Below are 15,396 nucleotides of genomic sequence, written 5' to 3'. Positions count from 1 at the left end.
CACACACACACACACACACACACACACACACACACACACACACACACACACACATACAATCCTCCTTGTATCATAGTCTTAATGCTCCAGTCTTGTTGTATGTGTTTAATCGAGGTTGCTGTTCTGTGCGTGTGCACGTGTGTGTGTGTGCGTGTGTGTGTGTGCATGCATGCAGACCAAGCAGTAACTTAACACTCTGCTCTCTCTCGTGTGTGTGTGTGTGTGTGTGTGTAAGAGAGAGATAGTAGGCTGTTAAAACCTAGTTCAGTCAATAGAGGGCACTCTAACACCTCTCTCTGTATCCACTTTGTCCTTCCTCTCACACACACACACACACACACACACACACACACACACACACACACACACACACACACACACACACACACACACACACACTGATTCCCTTTCCTCCCTTTCCTTCTCAAGCTTCACTTCTCCATTCTCTCCAGTTGCATTGTTTACTGAGGCACTGATTATATTTTTAGGTTCTAGCAGGCAGAACCTGAATATAGGAGTTATTTCAAATAAGAAAAGGAGAAAAGCACAGAGCTTAACTTTTGTTCTTGCAGTCTGGCTCTGTTTGTACTGGTGGCGATGCAGGTCAATCTCAACATGTTTAATGTTGTTTACGAGCTATAAATAACAGTGCATTAGCTGGTGGCGAGGGCTCTTGTGATGGCCCGGTGGACTGGTGGCTCGGCCGGGAAAAAAAACACACACTGCTGCCATTAGGAGCACTTTGTGTGAGTGTAGTAGTGAGAGAGAGAGAAATGTCTGCTTTTGGTCTACAACACTGTTTGTCTGTCTGTCTCCTCTTGATTGCATGACTTGTGTCAGCATATCCGGCGTCGTGTTTACAACTGGGACTCAATTCCACAGCCAAAATTTCCTGCCTCGTGGCGCGCTATCACTCCGTCGATCTGTATACACGCGCATATTTATGTATGTGCGCGCTCAAGTGTTATCACCAAGCGCTGCTAGTCCCCACTGTGGTCTCTCTCCAAACTGTGTCTCCTTCCTATTCATCCATTGTGGCTGAGAGGATCCCCCCAACCACCACCACCACCTCCACCTTTTCACTCATCTTCTCCCTTTCTCTTTTTTCTCTTGCTTCCACAGCCCTAATTACCCACACTCCTCAAAGTGGCCCCTCCTTCGGAGCCTTTGAAGTTATTTTAGCGCAAATTCTACTTAGCTACACTGCAGACAAAACATGGAAAGGGCTTTGTTTGAGGGCCTCTGGAAGTGTGCAAATGTGTGTATATGTGTGTTTCTTTTTGTCGATTGAATCAGCAGTGTCTCCTGTTTCGTGTGTTTATATCTAAGTGAATGTGTATACAAGAGAAACCTGCAAGGCCGAGTTTGAGTGTTTGCATACGCTGGTGAAATTAAGTCCATACATACCACATTTTTGAGATTGTATCTGTATATACTGTGTATGTATGTATGAGAGTCTATGCATGCAACTTTAAGAGCCATGCATGAATGCAGGCTTTCTGAATGGTCCGACTGCCTGCCACGGTTGGGTCGGATTGAATGCAGAGCCATCTTCTTTGTAACTAATAAAGACATACATTGTATTAGACATGAACTGAAATGATGTACTTGTGAACACTAGTCTGTTTTTATATGAGGAACTAAACCATTTTGCGGAAGCAGGTTTGTGAAAATAGCATTTTCAGATTTAAGCCTGAAGGCCTTCACACGCTGCTGCGAAACAATCTGTTCACAACACGTGTTGTGAAAATAACACAAATTCGGAATGTTTGGATACAAACTTTTTGTGTGACGTATATATACACACAGAAAGTTTCGTGATTTCATAAAGAAAAAATGTATTCTTGAAAAATAAAGTTGTGCACAGTCTGCACAACAAAAACAAGAAATAGGTTCGAGGTTGATTCAATTGACATAAGAAGGCAGGGGCAGGGAGAATTTCATGGTTTGATCCAGGAGTTGACTGCTTTCGTACATATTTCAGGATGTCAGTGGGACAGTTTGAGCTCTTGTTGGCAGAGCTGGGACCACATCTGAAGAGTCAGAGGAATCATTACAGAGAGCCGACTAACCCGGAGCAACTTCTAGCTGTAAGTGTGAGCTAAAATAGTATAACTTTATCATTTCCATATCACTGTGTATTCAGTAACTGTGCATATCTTGAGCTACGAGTGCACCTGTTGTCTGATTGGCCAGATCTGTTTATCCAGATCTGAAAAATCTGAAAAACTGAGCTTGGTTTGAAAAAGTAAATGCCACAAGTTGTTGTGAACAGCTGCAGTAACAATAGGTGAGTCTGAAAATTATTTTGAATGCATGAGATATTCACATGGACTTTACGCCTCTGGCGTGTATAAGACTCAAGGGCGAGGGTTTTAATTGACTGCACTTAATTGATCTGATCCCTTATCTTTGCAGCTTACTGAACAGCTTTCTCACTCATGAACCCCTTTTTATGTGCGTGTTTATGTAATGACAAATGTAGTGACCTTTTGGGCATCTTTAGCCAGACAGAAGCACAAATCATGAATAATTTGCTGGAGTGGGGAACATCACCTTTCCCCTCTTGTTTCTATTATTTATTAATATTACAATTTGCTAACATTGTGGTAATCCACGGTACCCACTGAGGCCCCTGGGGAGAGTCCTGCAGTACTTGTGGTTGTTGCAGCATATTCTGCAGGAGTTTGGAGGCTGAGCAATCCTGGGCTCTTTGTTGTGTCTCTTGAGTGTTCAGTGGGGTGCATTATTCTCCTGGGAAAGACCAACAGCATCACTGAGTGGCACAACAGATCAAGCTCAACATTAGAACCACTTGCCTAATATTGTGTAGGCTGTGTTCTCATCTGAGGACACGTTCTTGTTGTGTTCCTTGTCCTCGGGGTGGCTGCAGCTCAGGCGGTAGCGCAGGTCAGCTACCAACCAGAAAGTTGGTGGTTCGATCCCAGGCTCCTCCAGTCTGCATGCCAAATATCCCAGGATACTAACACCATGTTGCTCTTCGATGCATCCATAGGAGTGTGAATGTGTACGAATGTTAGATACTGAGCACCTGAAAACATGATTGGGTGAATAAATTAGTTGTATAAAGTGCTCAGAGTAGAAAAACGCTATTTAAGAACCAGTCTGTTTACTTGTTAAAGGTTTTTCTGCAATATGGCAGGAGGCACTATTTTCCTGTGAGAGACCAATGCTGTCAGAGTGTGCTTGGTCTGCGACAATGTTAACGTGTGTGTGAAGCTGAAATCATCATCAACTGTAGAAGAGAGAAACAAGCTTTATTGGTCACATACACAATCATACAGAGTACAACACGCAGTGAATTGTGTCATGTGGGAGCTGCGGAAAAGCTGCGGACGTAGCCGCACCATTCCAGGGCTTGGTGTTTGGCATGGGGGGCCTACCCAGGACCCTTACTGGATACTGGGAGGGAATTGACTTCCGCTCCAAAGTTGTGTGGTCTCACCACTACACTATCCAGCTACACTACTTAGCAACAAAGTGTCATTCACTTATGAGTGCTTTTAATGTTGTGGCTGATCAGTGTATTTCACTAGAGTTTTGCCAAAGAGTTTAAAATGTGTTGCCGGTTCGAGCCCCGCTCGGACAGTCTTGGTCGTTGTGTCCTTGGGCAAGACTCTTCACCTACCACTCTGGTGATGGCCAGAGGGGCCGATGGCGCGATATGGCAGCCTCGCTTCTGTCAGTCTGCCCCAGGGCAGCTGTGGCTACAACTGTAGCTGCCTCCACCAGTGTGTGAGTGAATAAATAGTGGAATTGTACAATATAAGTGCAATCCATTATTATTAAATGTGAAAATAAGTGATTTTAAGAACAGTTGACCTTTGACCTTGAGCTCAATATCACTAAGATTCAACAGCATCCGAGATTTTAGCAGCTGCACCTACAGTAATTTGAAAGTCCTAGGTGAATTCCTTCTTCATTTATTCCATTCACACAATTTCCAGGAAAGCTGACCTTGAGGTCGAGGTCAGTGAAATTCGAAATTCCCTGAGATTGTTAGTAGATGCACCTATGGTATCAATTTCAAAATCCAATGTCACTTCATTCTCAAATTATCGTATGCACAAACTTGGGTGTCCACATCGCCTGAAGGCAATATTCCTGAGAAAATAGCTGCTTGAAAAATAGCTAATTCTGAAGTAAATAAGCTTCAGCTACACGATAAAAAAAATACTTGTTTCAGTTATCTGAGTAGTCACATCTATGTCACATATATCCATGATGAATTACATTGTGTTGCAACGCAATTCATTTAAAATTTCTATAGGTGAGTCTGTAGAGTGTATTAAGTGTATTTTTTTTCTCAGAAAACATAATTGAATAAATTTGACTGAATAAATGTAAAACTGTTCTTCAGTTTTTTACTTGATGGGCTTAAAACTTGTAGTACAAAAGTTGTGTTCAAAGTCTCCTTGGATGCCAGTTCACACTCCATTAGATTCATTTACCGGCACTGGCAGTGCCAGTCGTTACCTGAAATTAGGTGAAAATTGGAAAAGACTAACTCCAGAGGGAGTATCCTCAGACCAAATGACATTTGCTTAATGACAGTCAGCAAAAGAATACACTCTAATGTCTTAGCAGTCACGCTTTTTCACTTCTGTTCAACTTTAAACACACTTTCAAGTTGGCAAGTGAGAGACGTGGCGCCTGCTGCCGTGCTGCTGACAACGCAGACATGATTCCACTAGTCTACTTTCTGAAACGGCAAAAGCACTTTTAAATTTGTTTCTCTTCCCACAAACACATCTCAAGCAGCTCGTAGCTGTTTTTTTAGAGTTTCACTGGGTGCTAATTATTTCCTAAAGCATTGTATGTATTTTGTCTGCAGACAGCCTGGCGGAGGGAAACTCCAGGGAAGCGGGAGAGTTGACGAGTCTTCTGTGTTGATGAGAGAGACGGCTGAGGATGAGGGTGACACTGAGATTGGTGGATAACTTGTGAAATGAAGACAAACGAAAAAGCAAAGAAGGGGGGGAAAGGAGATAAAATCACACAAATGAGAGTGCTAAAGGGGAAAGAGAAGACTGGGTGGGTGAGGGGGGTGGCGGGCTGGATTTGCGAGACAAGTGCCGAGGCGTGAAGGGGGACGTCCAGCATTTCCCATCTGACTCAGCCCTCCGCCGAAAAACCAAATTCAAATGAAAAACACAAACATTTGCAATGCAGCATTTTTCCAGGCTTGTTGTTACCTGGTGTGGCCTCTGCGGCCTGCACTTACAGTAAGTCCACACACAATGTCCTCTGAAAGAATGTCTATGGTCGGGACTGATTGACGAGGACGTTCACCACAGTGGAGAATTACACAGGGGATCAATCCAGTTGTGTGTTGGGCTGCGTGCTGATGACGGTCTGCCACCCACTCCTGGGCGGGCTGCGCAGTTGGTCTCTCAGCTGCCGGTGCAAAGTGTCCTGACAAGCCTCCCCGCTGCGTGTAGCAACATATGGAAGCTCACATGTACATCTATGCAGACAAACATACACCCTACTCCACCCTGCAAAGCAGACAAAAGCATTTGACTGATTAACATTCTCTTTCACACCCACTTAAGCCCATATGTAACTCACATTTCTGCGTAAAGGACACATGCTGGCTCTATAATGCATCACAAACTTATAGGCTGCCTGTAATAAGACACAGGCCTGCATAGGAAGAGTTCTGCTTCAAGTGCCAGGTGCAACACATGGGAGGAGCTGCCTGCGCGAGACACATCATTGACTTATTATTTGGTTATTTCTGATCATTCTTTCCCCAGACTGTCAGATCCAGTTTTCAACGCCACAGCCAAAAAAAAAAAAAAAGAATGGAGCCAGGTTATGTGACTCATGGAAAATTGTACTGGATTTAAAATAACTAAAGTAAATACTCAGTGTGCTTTTAAATGACTCTGTAAGAGGGTTTGATAAATCACATCAATAAATCAGAAGAAAATTGGTCTTTCATTTGAAAAACAAAAATCCAGTAAGTACCAGTCAGTTTAAAGTAATGAATGTTCGTTTCATTTGTGTATTAAACTCTGACCAATTTAAATATGGTCTCAAATCATAATCCAATTTAAAAGCGTTTCACAATCCTTAAATGAATACTTATATGTAATGTAATGCTTGTATGAAGCTGTCATTTTTAGAAGAGACTGTGATCTAACTTTAGCCTCAGCTCAGTTATTCATCTGACATGAATGTGAATGGGCAGCATGATGATAGTTAGCACTAGCACTGTTGCTTCACAGCAAGAAGGTCCTGGGTTTGAGTCCACCATCTGGGGTTAGGTTAATTCACTCACAATGAGTGCGTTGCTTTGCGACAGACAGGCGACCTCTCCAGGGTGTAGTGTAACCCCCCTCTCACCCTATGGCAGCTTGGATAGGCTCCAGCTAACCTGCAACCCTGAATTGGATAAGCAAAAAAAAATGGATGGATGAGAAAAGATGCCTTGACCGCTGACAGTTCTGACTGTCTCCCAGTCCATACAGCTGTCAGCAGTATTGGTCTTGTGTCCACTGGAAGCTGTGGAGTCCCTGGGCAGGTCAAATAACAAATAGAAATACATAAAAACACATCCACAGCAAATTATACAAATTCAAATGTAGTATTTATTTATTTGTGTTTATTCATTATGTTGTTGAGATTTAAGAACTAACACTCGATTCTTTAAAGTAAATTTAGTGTTGCTGGCAGCAGCGAATTAGCTTACTGTATGATGGGTTAGCTAGCCCAACTCTTTCCAAAGCAAACAGAATCAGTCTACGAGCACCTGTAAAAAAGTAACTGACATGTTGTATCAGTATATTTTTAATCCACCTACAAACTGTGTACTGCTCCCCCAGAAAAACCACAACATTTCCTTTTTATCGTTTTCATTTTTGTAAGAAATAAAAACAAAATATAATGTTTCCTGTTAACCAAGCTCGGCAGGTTTCTGTTTAATATTTGAGGCATCACAGCGCCATCATAGTGCTAAATATTATTTATACTGGTTATAATGATACTAAAAATATACCATTCAAGCAGTGTGATGAGGGTGAAAGCTCAAACACAGGAATGTTTCCAGCTGAAGAATGACTTTAAGGCAAAATGCCTTTATGACAGACATATATTTTTGCCTAAAATTCATCCAATAAAACACTCACTTTATTGCATAGCAAAGCCAAGAATGGGCTTCTCGAGGTTTCCTATGTTGGGTTTACAGTCCTGATAGCATCTTTGACTGCAAAGATGTTTAATTTGCTCGGTATGTCTGTGAGCCCGATGTTGTGTACCTCCCAGGCTCGGTGTATGGTGTGTGTCAAGATGAAGGAGATAGAGAGGGATAGAAATGCTTAGCAATAACCCAGAATATATGATGTGGTAAAGGAACATTTACGCTCTACTTATCTTTCCTCTCTGTCCATATCTCTGACTGCTACTCTCAAACAGACAGCTGAGGATGAGACTGGATTTGAGCACGTCAAACAGAATCGCATTCTTTCTCCTACTCTCCCGGTTGCTGTCACTTGGTTGTTTTCTCAAACAGAAAACCCTCAAACTCGCACAAACGCACCAATGAACATTTGCACAAAGCCTGACTTTCTTCAAAATCAAAATGCATGTAGCTGTTGTACCAACAGAACTTTTGCACGCATGTGGGTAAACTCCAAGTGTCGCTGAGCAATGAAACACTGCTTTAACTGCACGGGAACACACACAGTCTTGTCTCCTGACTGTACGATTATGCCAACAGCTTCCCTTAAATTTGTCTGCGGGTCTTTGGTTGTGTGATGGGTGAACAGCTTTCCCTGACAGCATCGTCTTCCTCTCATTGTGACTGCACACATGGGGTTAGTCACACTAAGAGAAAGAGGGGGAGCGCCCACTTTGTGGCTCATCTCCTGCCCTAATTTACGGCAGTAGAAAATTCATAGTCATATTTTAGTAAATTTAAGCCTTGAGAAAGGGCATCGAGTTTCTTTCGCCCCCCCCCATTTTCCCGTCCCTCCTTCCTGCTCTCTCCTGTTAAATATGCAGATACAGCAGCACGAGGCTCCTCGCAGGTTCGTTGCAAGAATTGGGTCAGCGACGACGTCATAGCATTTTAAAGCGAAGCAGAGTTTCTTTACAGATTCCCAGAGAAGGTCTGGCGCTTAGAGGAAAGGGAGGAAAACTGTCTGTAGCTGAACTGTGATCTTCATTCATGAGAGGTTGATGTGATTTGGAAAGCACTGCTCAATAAAACCCTCAGTAATATCAAAGCTATACTGATGTTCTGTATAAGGAAAATAAACACTGATATTTTAACATTCTCCTTTCCCTTACCCATATTTGTGAAACAATGATCAGTTATTTGAATATGAACTTCAACCTGCAAGTTACAGCAATAAAAATAAGATAGATTAGATTAGATATCAACATTAGATAACATCCAGTCTGTTATTTGATAGATTTGCGCAAGACTCCTAAAGCTAAAAGCTTGAATTGTTACCAGTGACCTAAAGGCTCTGACTAATGTTACTCTCATTGTTCTGTATCGATTGCTCTCTCTGTGATTAACATTGATCACCTTGTTAACACATGTGACTCCAAGCATTGACCTTCCCCTGTGAGTACAAGAGAGAACATATTGGTGAGGCAGCTGTATGATGTTCTTCCTCATCTTTGACCCATTCTCTTTTGGGAGAACCTGTCATTGAAATTCTGTGTTTGACACATAACTCTGCTATTTTGGAATAGCTGAACTAAAAGATCGTGGATAACAGTATCTATAGTGTGCTCATGTGATATGATCAAAGCTGAAATAAATGGAGGGTCATCTGTTAAAGGGACAGTCAGTAATTTTCAGTCTTAATTCATTAAAGATGCATAGGCTGCCATGTTCCCCAAATATTTGAACGCAGTGGCCGAGAAGAACATCTCGCTTCCGACTGATGGTGGTTTATGTACGTGTTGAAGTTGTAGTCGTTACTGTGCTGTGCTGGGACATCTTGATCACACATTGTGGGGCGCCTGTAGCTCAGGAGGTAGAGCAGGTCACCTACTGATTGGAAGGTTGGTGGTTCAATTCCAGGCTCCTCCAGTCTCCATGTCAAGTATCCTTAGGCAAGATACTAACCCCGTTGCTTTCCGATGCATCCATTGGAGTGTGAATGTAGCCAGTCAGTTTAAAGTAAGTGCTTGTGAGAATAGGTGTGACTGTGGCATGTTGTATAGAGTACTCTGGTACAGTCGAAAAGCGTTGTATAAGAATCTTTCCATTTAACATTAGGCTCTTCTTCCTTGATCCACTTCAAACCTGTACTGTGCAGTTCTTTAAACCCAGAACATGCTTTTGTCTCACTTAAAATACCTGCTTAAAGAATCTGGAATCGACTGTCCCTGCCAAGCTCTGACAAAGCAAACTGGACTTAGAGGTGATGTTGGTGTAGAAGTTAGACTGGTTTCCTTTATCTTCCATGTCCATCACATTCACTGGCAAATTTTGGACTCTGGACTTGAGCACCAGACGCTGCAATTAGATATTGGACTTTGGACAAATAGACTCCAGACAGTTAGCAGTGAAACCTCCTCAACTGTGGTGCTCAACACCAGAGCCCCCCCCCTCCCCGACATCACACACACACCCATCTACTGAGAACCAGTGATATTGTTAAGTGGAGGGAGGGGCGGGGTCTGCACAAAGCCCAGAGGATACTCCTGGACAAAATACCCACCCCAGTCACAGCCTGTTCACCCTTCTGCTGTCTGGCAAGTGATACCGAAGTATCCACCAGATTTCAGCAGTTTTTTCCCCTCAGGCTGTGAGATTACCAAACTCATCCTCCGTACTCCACAGCACAGTTTTTATTACTTGATTATCCATTTGTTTATTTCTAACTTTTTCTCTTACTAACATTTTCTCTTAGTAGCTTAAAACATCCATAATAATATTAAACAAACTTGTATTGCAGAAAGAAAATCTGACTCTTGTTGAGATTAACATGGCTCCCACTGGTGTAATGTTTGTTTTTTCATTCACAATCACTGGAAATGGAGCTGCTGCAAAACAGTGAATATCTTTTCCCCACATTTTCATTTTCAGAATTTAATCTGTACCCTCCAGGAATTTTATGAAAATAGTCGGCATTTGTTTCGAAAGCATGAGTGAGCGGGGTTGCCATTCAAATGAAAATGTGGCTTTGGTTAGTTACGAAGCAATGGCAGGAGAGCGTAGTTTTATAGTGTGAGCAATATGTACTTGAACCTTTTAACCTTGTCAATTCTTCCTCTTGTCTTTTGTGAAGCTGGGTTCATTCAGCACAGCTCATCTTAGGTCTTCTCATTCCCGTGAAAACAGTCTGCTGACTGCCAATTTAACTTTATTAGTTGTCTAACAAACTTCACCAAGGTGAAGTGCCGATCATTTGTTGATGATGTTTTCTAGTAAACGAAAAAAAACAAACAAGAAAAAAAAAACCCAGATTGTTTGTTGGTGGAAAGCAAGCAGGAGTTTTTATCCTTTTTTTGCTGCAACACTGAGTCATACTGACTAGCAGGGCACAGTGTGGGATAGGACTGGCTTGAATGCTGTCAACCTGATATATAGGTTACTGTTGCTTCTACAATAACTGGCAAGCATAAAGAAGCCATTTTTTATGGATACTCTGATTCTCTTCTTGAGCAACACAATCAATGTCAATTCATAATTGCTAACCTCCTTAAATCTATCCAACAAGTTTCCATATAACCAGAAGTGCACATAAGTGGTCCGCAGGTGCGCATTCGCTGTCAAAATAAAAGACAAAGCAAAGAAGTTACAACGTGCGTTTGCGTGCATAAGATTTTCTGGAGGAGGACAGACATTCGTTTAGAACTCTTAAAGATGTCGAAGAAGCTCCTTTAAGCAATTACTGTGGTGTTCCTCCACCTCCAAAGAAATGTCAGAAGGAGTCCGAACCGCAAAAGAAGCGCGTATTCTCGGAAAAGTAGTTGCAGGAGGTGAGCTGGCTTCAAATAAATGATGAATGCACAGAGATGTGGTGCAGAATATGCTGTGAAAATCCCACTGTAGCGGACAAAAACAGTGCCTTTAATATGTACGCAAACGCGCGTTGCAACTTCTTATCTGGTGGTGCGCGTCTTTTATTTTGACAGCGAACGCGCACCTGCGGACCACTTATGTGCACCCCTGTGTATAACTAACTGCTTAGTCTTGACAAGTCTTGACATTTGTAATAAAGTCTGTGTAATACCTATAATGACCATACAGCTGACATCATTTCACACTGAAAGACACATTTGGTTTCCTGATGGTGGAATAGATTCTGTGCATAAAGACGTTAGCTATAAGCTAACATTAGTCTTGCTAATTTTAGCCTCAAGCGTCCTAAAAAACTTTTTCCCTCTAAAAACAGTTTGACTACATTCTCATGTCGTAGAAGAGTTTACTCAATAAAACTCAGAGTACAGTTTCACTATCACAGTCACAGTTAACAGCAGCTAACAGTGGCTAAATAGCAGCAAAAACATCAGCACTTACCAAGAAAAAACTACAGCAAATCCTCTTCAACTCACCTCAGTATCACTGTCATCTTTCAGTCATGAGCTTTACTGTGCAATGGTGGAAGGGACTGTGTTGGAGTTAACTCTTGTACTGGTGAGGTGTAACTCTTGTGGGGAGGCACAGACAAGACTAATCCTGAAAGTACAACAATAGGTCTTCTCTTTGTTGCTGTTTGCTTTGGCTCCATGCAGGGCCTCGAGCAAAGCTTAGCTCCTGGTTGATGTCCAAGATATCTTGGTCCACGCTGTATTTAAACTGCTAAACTTAGTTGCTCTTCACAGATGATGAATTTTAACTTTAACAAATGCAGTTTCACACATCATTGACTTACAAGACCATGAGTGAAAATCCTAAATGTGCCATATGTAATGTGCTTAAACAGAATCCCTCTGCAGCAGAGGTGCAGTGCGGTGCAGTGCTTGCGCTGCACTGCACATGACACAGCTATAACTGAGCAGATGATCATTTGTCTCTCCAGCCCCTTCATTGTCTGACCATCTTCATCAGCCTCTACATCTTCCACACACTTTATTGTTCTATCTGGATGCACCATCTTTCTCTGTTTTATCTCCTGTTGGTTTTTGTCTCTCCCCTGCTGTTAACACTTTAACAATCTGTTGTCAGAGGGTAATGCCCTATTCACAGAATTTCAACAACAGGTTCCTCCAGCTGTTTCTCAACTCTCATTTTTGTCTTCATTTGTCGATTTAAAGATAAGAGAAATAGCACTGAATCCACTGCAGAGCACCACACCTGTGCAAGTTAAGAGAAGTGTTGTGAAATGTATAAATTAATGGAAAATGGCACATGATCCATAGCTGCAAATGCTTTAGGCTACTGCAACAGTTTTTCTTAGAAACAGTAAAATATCGACTTGCTGCATCTTATTGCCTCGCAGTGTGAAAACAAGCAAGATGTTGAAATGAATCATTTGACTTTCCTTGTAGTTTTCTTGAGTCGCTAAGAGCAATAGAGCCATGCAGCTTGCGAGGGTCAGCTTAAATAAACAGTCTATCCTGGAGTCCTGGCAAGAGCTCAGTGAGTCACCGACATAATGCAGCGAAAGGTGAAAGCCCGTTATTCTGCCATTTCGGGGGAAACGTTTCCAAGAGCAAAAGTCTTGCCGTGTTTAGTCATCACCTGCCTTCAGCCCTTTAGGTAAACCCAGCGCAGCTTTACAGCTCACTCCCCTGCCTCGTCTGCGAGCTCAGCCCTCGTCACATGAATTATGGATCAGAGAAATATCCTAGGACTCTGTTGTGAGACTGAGCTGTGGTCCTGGACTTTGTCCGGGTCCTTCAGAACTGACCTGAGGACAACCAGATGGTCAGGTTGGAGCTGGGCCAACCCAAACACCCTTGTAAGAGGAACAAATATAACAAATATATTTATATATATATATATATATATATATATATATATATATATATTTATATATTAATCAACATGATAATGTGTAGGGGCATTTGCCTGTGTAAATAAAGAGCTCAGGTCCCTAGAACCCCCTCCACCCCCAGGTCTCCTACGGAGGACATTTTTCAAACCTGTCATTCATTTTCTTGTCTTTTGTACGATATTCTGCTAATCTTTCCTGTCCAGCCCTAATTGCCTTGCACTTTCCTGTCCTTTTCTTTGTCCATCCGTCCCCCTCACCTCATCCTCTATCTATCTTTTTGCTTCCCAGATGTGTTGTCTTCCTTTTCTTTTCCAGGTCTGGCTTCCAGGCTTCTGGCTGACATTTCACACTGCTCACCCCCACCTTGTGCGGTATTTTCTGAAATTTTAGAGCAGTAGCAAGCAAACCTGGTGTCCAAAGGTGAAGTGACTGACACGTTTCAAGCTGTATTCTTCCTGGCCAGGTGGCGCTGGATAGGGGAGGGAAAGCAGGGTGGGGAGCAGGGTGGTTGGATTTGCTTGGCTTCTCTGTGTTTATTTGATATCTGGGCTGAATGCACTGCCAGCATGAAAGAAAAAAAACATTATAGAGTGAAAGGTGAGATGGGTGTGTTTATCTCATGTTTGGCTGAATATACAACACATATTTGAAAAAGGACAGAAGAAGACACAATGGATGTAAGAAAGTCGAAGAGGGGAAAATGAAAGACACATGCGCAGCGAATCTGCTCTGGATGTCAGCACACGTGTGCACGAGTGATTTGCCGGGTGAAATGGAACGCAGGATATAGGTCTCTCCAACGATCTAAACATAATGACTTAATATTTCTCCCTCTCCAAGCCCTCCCATAAACAAGCCGGGGATAAAGCAAACATGTTAAACCGACTCCTAAATGACGAGGGCCTCTTGTCCTCCCTCTTTGAAATCCACTCTGCCCGGGAATAATTAAGGCGGCTTTATGGCCGAGTACAAAGACGGAATATTGTTAAGTTGTATTGTGCTGCTGTGTATGCATGAGAAAGAGAAAGAGGCCATGACACCTGCATGATATTCCAAAAAAACACAGGAGCTCTTAGCATGTGAATGAAGTGTAGGTGCTCGTGTGTGTTTCCTGCCTATTGTGTGTGTGTGTGTGTGTGCATGATTATTGTCTGTGTGTGAGAGAGAGAGGCAGAGAGAGAAAGAGCGCATCTCAGTCTGAGAGCATTAGCAGTGAGCCTGTTCTCTGTATCTCAATGAGGGGATTAGAGGACTATTCATTAGGCAGGCTTTGATAGGTGACTAGCCGAGTCCATCCACTGTTGCCGCTCATGTACTGCCAGACAGAGAAGGCCAGAGGGTAATGGAGGGAGCCCAGTCTCTAGTCTTTCACTGTCTTCATCCTTTTTTGTCAATTTTTTTTTCTTCCTGTTGGCATCTCTGTCCGGTCCCTTTCAACATCACTGGAGGGAGAGTTATTTCTTTCCAAAATGATGTAGTCAGACTCTACAGCCTGAAATCTGTGGGTTGATACAAACGGGGGAGTAAGGAAACATATTTAAACACTTTACTGTTACTGTAAGGCTTTCAGGACATGTTATTGCAACTTTATATGACACCATGGTGCCATTTTATGGGACAATGGAAAATAAGACACTTGAAGACCTGGTAATTATGGTACACGAGTGCCTGTTAGTAATTATTAATGCCTCAGTTTAAGCTTAAATAACCAAAAGTGATATGCAATGTCCATCCGTTCATCCGTCCATTTTTGAATGCTTATCCAGGTTTGGGATGCAGAGTCAGCAGTCTAAGCAGAGAAGCAAAGACTTATCTCGCTATCTTCCAGATCATCTGGAGGGACCACGAATTGTCCTCAAGCCCTGCGAGACATAATCTTTCCTAAGACATGCCTGCAAAAATCTCACCTAGGAGGCATCCAGAAACTAGTTAGATGAACCATGTCAACTGACTCCTTTTGAGGGAGATGGGGGAGTCGTAATCTGCATTCCCCTCAAATGGCTGAGCCTCTTATCCTATCTTTAAGGGAAGCCCAGTCATTTCCGCGAGGGAAACTAGTGAGCATTTTGGTGGTTGGGCATTAGTCCATGTGGACCAGCCAGGTTTAATCCAAATGGGTCTGGCACACAGGAAGAGCCATAGGGTTTGGTGCAGTGTTGAGAACTTGGTGGTCGTCAAGGGTGGTGGACAGTGACAGAGGTCCTGGCTCTCTGATCCCCAGCTTCCAAAACTAGCTTATGGGTCATGTGGTATACAATAAATGTGCAAAAAGGCATTAAAACATTGAAATGGTTTTAATTCAAGTACTGTACTGCCATTTTCAAGCCAAAAAAGTCGGAGGAGTTCTTTGATATACTTGCTAAGGCAATATTAGGCACCAGGCTAATTGCTGTTTCAAAAACCCCTTTTTGCACGGGACTGGTACTACCTGGTGACCTCTCGATCCTGTGTGATCTTCCATTAT

Source organism: Haplochromis burtoni, unplaced genomic scaffold, assembly GCF_018398535.1.
Source record: "Haplochromis burtoni strain Fernald_Lab_line unplaced genomic scaffold, NCSU_Asbu1 Contig_94, whole genome shotgun sequence".
Lineage (NCBI taxonomy): Eukaryota > Metazoa > Chordata > Actinopteri > Cichliformes > Cichlidae > Haplochromis > Haplochromis burtoni.
The sequence above is the reverse complement of the archived record's forward strand: the minus strand, read 5'-3'. Positions refer to the sequence as shown.